Consider the following 5,261-nt stretch of genomic DNA (forward strand, 5'->3'; position numbering starts at 1 on the left):
ATACAACAACATTAATTTGTATGATTAAATAAGGAAAAGCAAAGTTAACTAAACTGTTAAATCTGGAGATAAGATAATGTCTTCGTAGAGTTTTTAGCTTATGCTTTGTAGAATGTTATTATCTTTCTTGATGTTTACATTGTTCTGAGTTCATTATTTTATTACTTTTTGAACTTTAAGATGGACATTACATGTTTAAAAAGAGCTGAAATTCTAGAGACGTAACACTGTTATTATTACTGATTTTAGGAGTGATACTTAACTAAAACATGTTTTAATAGAAATAATAGCTTCAGCCAGAAGACGCTGCATGTGTGACAACTTTAAATCCTCAAATGTCTCTCGAAACGTCTTCGTGCCAAAAGTCATCAGGAGACCTTGAACTACCACACTCACTAGGACTGAAAATATGGACGCTTTCCTAAGAGGCGCCCCAGCCAAAGCAATCAAGGCACCGAGATTTTACCTAAATATGTCCAGGGACTTTGAAACCTGTATTTCCTTCAGTTTCTCAGGCTGTCTGTTTAAGCAGAATTGACAACGCTTCACCTTTTATATTCGACATTTTCCTGACAGAATCGGGACTCGGAATGCTTGCTGTCTCAAGAACGTTTGTGTAGGAGAAATCTAACAGGAAATACTCTACAATCAAGTGTTTGGATTGGGAAGGGATATCATTACTCAAAGCTTCACATGAAAATTTTTTAAATTATTAGCTACAACACTCGAAAAGATTATTAAATAAACATAACCCTCTAAATTCACTGAACCTAAAAAAAAATAAGCGTCTTTATTTATCTGAACAATAAAATTAGGCAATCAACTGTGGACAAACTATCAAAATCATTTTCCTGGATTTGCACAGCAACCAGCAATCTATCTTTGATGTATCTCTTTCATCGTACGGTACTTTCCTACCTGATACTTCATTTCAACAGTAGATGTTGCAATTAAAAGTAGTACTAATGAAAAGGGAGTCCACAAATAGAATAAAAAATACACACCATTCGTTCTTTTTATTTGCAGTAAACCTCTCCCATGAGCGGAAGCTTTGTTTTATGATCCAAGGCACTGTTATTTTATGGGTATCTGAGCTCGCAGTCATTTAATTTAATAAAGTACAGGACAATTAACTAACACTTATTCACATTTATAGACACCCCTGGATATTGAAAGTGCATAAGAGCACAAATATAATTGTCTGTTCGTGTGTGCCTTGATAGAATTTCACTTTGATATGTGCTAAAAAGAAAAGTTTTTTGCGTCTCCAGTATATTACTCCTCTAAATTATAAACAAATATGTGAAATATATATATATATATATATATATATATATATATATATATATATATATATATATATATATATATATATATATATATATATATATATATATATATATATATATATATATATATATATATATATAAAGTAACCAAAATACCCTCTTTACTAATCTAATTATTCACACTTTTTGGATGCACTTCTCACTACGAAAACTTTGATCTAGCTATAGGAATCTAAGGTGGTTCTGGTATTCATGGAATAGTTTGGATCCGCATCCGGAGTATCAGAACCAAGTCATATCACATCTAATACTCTGGATGCGGGTTCGAATCGTGCTTCGGACATTGTAGTCCACTTCATATTTTTGCAAAAAGTGTGAAGAATTTGAGAAGATAAGAGATCATTATGGGTTATTACAGTTACGTATGTATATATATATATATATATATATATATATATATATATATATATATATATATATATATATATATATATATATATATATATATATATATATATATATATATATATATATATATATATCAAACTGACTAGCAGCATTAGCAACAATTTATGTTGTTTTTTTGCTACTACAAACACCCATGTCATGTACAAAGAATCGAGTCCAACATTGTATAATGTTATTAAGATGGATTCCTTATGACACTATATAGAAAAGAGTTTTGGATTTGATTCTCATTATGAGGGTTCAAAACTTGCATTACTTTTAATTCCAATCCTTTCATTTAGAACGTACTCAAAAAGTAGGGGTCATATTATATATATATATATATATATATATATATATATATATATATATATATATATATATATATATATATATATATATATATATATATATATATATATATATATATATATATATATATATATATATATACTGTATATATATATATATATTTATATATATATATATATATATATATATATATATATATATATATATATATATATATATATATATATATATATATACGCACACACACATAAATTAGCGTGTGTTGGGTTGTTGAAATGAAATGTTTAAAGCCAATATGTGTGTGCTTATGTTTTTTTAACAGATTTCTTACTGACGTGATTCGCTTTGTCTATGAATCTATTATGTCTTTTATTTATGAAACTCTAGTTTAACAGTCTGTGTTTTGGTGAACCGGATTATTTTGATAGCTGACTTAATTATACGTAACATTGCCCATCATTTGATTAGCACTGTCCTCATGGCCTGAGTGGTACCCTCACAGTAGGTGTGTTTTGTTGTTCGTGAAATTTGCGAGTAGGCTGGGTTAATTATGAGTTAAGTGTTTGTGTAACTGAAAGGAGTTTCGATAAACTTAAATCTTGAACAAGTGTCAAGCCTGAAAGCATAAGATATAATCAGTCTTGGGTAAATCTCTCTCTCTCTCTCTCTCTCTCTCTCTCTCTCTCTCTCTCTCTCTCTCTCTGTTGCAAGATCAGAAACCCTTAGGGAAGAGAAAGGGAGATACAAGAGCTAGGTACAAGATATCAAACTGTAATGTAAGCAATACATCTCTATTGATTTTTTATAATGTTGTAGACATAGCGTAAGTTTATAGTGTGTATAATTGATCCGAAACATTTATAAAATAATGGTTTTGAGGGATATGGCACATGATTTAATTGGTGCTTACTGCTTTTGAAATATATAGTATTAATAATGTGCGTTTCATAATTTGTAAGTTTAAATGGTTGTATAGTAGTTATGGAAGGGTATTTTGATCACCCAACTTAAATAACATCTTATACATAAAAGACTGGTTTATTTAGTAATAATTTTAAAATAAAGGAATAACCTACAATAGTATTACTGAGCTTTAAAATTTTGGTATAAATAATTATTAAAATCATGTTACTTTTGTATCCCATTCAGTGACTTTACTAAAGTAATCAATGTCTTTGTTAACTGTAGAATGTTGTTTATTACTATATATTATATTTCAAAATGTTAATGATCTTATTCTTTCCAAAAGTTCATTAACACCTGTGTGTGTGAGAAATAATACTTTTTAGCCAGTTAAAACAAAAAATATAGAATGTTAGGACAGTAACATTTTAAACATAAATAACAATCACAGACCCTTTATTCCTTACTTAAAGAATACACAGAAAGTAATCTCTTGTTTAACCAGGTCTTCATTATCCAGACCTCAACATTATCCAAATATAACTGGACCCCAGGGATCAAATATATATTCGTATATATACATACACACCACACACACACACATATATATATATACACACACACACACACACACACACACACACACACACACACACATATATATATATATATATATATATATATATATATATATATATATATATATATATATATATATATATATATATATATATATATATATATATATATATATATATATATATATATATATATATATATATATATATATATATATATATATATATATATATATATATATATATATATATATATATATATATATATATATATATATATATATATATATATATATATATATATATATATATATATATATATATATATATAAAATCAACACACAATCACGTGTGGAACAGAAATAAATATTTGACTCACACCAGGATCGAACCAGGTCTTTCAATTGAATCACGAACAGAAATAAATATTTGGGCGCCGCCCACTAGGCCATACAAGTCTAAAGAGGTTGGAACCTGAGAGCAACTGCACCTGGGGATTAACTGGGCAAGCTAACTGCTTGCATACCAGCAAGTTTTCCCCAACTTCCCAACTTAGCAATACCCTAATTGACAGCATTTCATTCGAATTATCCCTTCTGAGTGAATAAGATAGAAATAATCAACACACAATCACGCGTGATACAGAAATAAATTTCTGACTCACATCAGGATCGAACCCAGGTCTTTTGATTGAAAGGCAAGGGCGCTGCCCACTAGGCCATACAAGTCTTAAAGAAGTTGGAACCTGAGAGCAACTGCACCCAAGGAATTACCTGGGCAAGCTAACTGCTTGCATACCAGCAAGTTTTCCCCAACTTCCCGACTTAGCAGTGACCGAATTGACAGCATTTCATTCGAATTATCCCTTCTGAGTGAGTAAGATAGAAATAATCAACGCACAATCACGCGTGGAACAGAAATAAATTTCTGACTTACCTCAGGATCGAACCCAGGTCTTTCAATTAAAAGGCAAGGGCGCTGCCCACTACGCCATACAAGTCTAAAAGAGGTTGGAACCTGAGAGCAACTGCACCCAAGGAATTACCTGGCAAGCTAACTGCTTACATCTCACGAGATGTCACTTTATAGCTTTTTATTGGACAATACAGACTTATCATCCTTTTAATAGCACATGGTAGTGTGAGCGAGGTACAAACGAAAGTGCAAGTCAGAAGCTTACTAATTTATTCATTCAAATTCACAAAAGGCCAATGGTTCGTGCAAGCTGCAAAGTAGTCCTAATCTCTTGAGAGATCAAGGAAGGGGATCAACTCTGAGCATGTATGTTTCTCCACAGATGCATAGATATAAAACATTTGAATATAAAATGGATATACATGGTTGAATAATTGGCATAATAATGTACAGAATGATAACCATACATGAAAGGTGGGCATAACATTGTTGGAGATATTTACATAAAACATTATCACGATAATCTGCCGCGTGGTGACCGCATGGTTGTCCTTGTGCAGAGAGAGTTAATTCGTCAGGTAGGTCTACCAAATGGCGGCTACAGTACTCCCCCCAAAAAGGAGAGGCCTATGTCTGTGGGCTGGTGCCCGGTATGTATGCTTGTTTCAATCTGTCGATCGAGACCCATGTTGACCTCCTGACAACCAACATCTGGTAGGCTTTTGGTCATCTCTGGAGTATCCCAAGCTGGATGGTGTTGACACAGTTTCTTGACAGGAGTCCGCCATGGTGTTCGATGAACCCTTCAGGTCCTTAA

Source organism: Macrobrachium rosenbergii, chromosome 54 (genome assembly GCF_040412425.1).
Source record: "Macrobrachium rosenbergii isolate ZJJX-2024 chromosome 54, ASM4041242v1, whole genome shotgun sequence".
NCBI lineage: Eukaryota > Metazoa > Arthropoda > Malacostraca > Decapoda > Palaemonidae > Macrobrachium > Macrobrachium rosenbergii.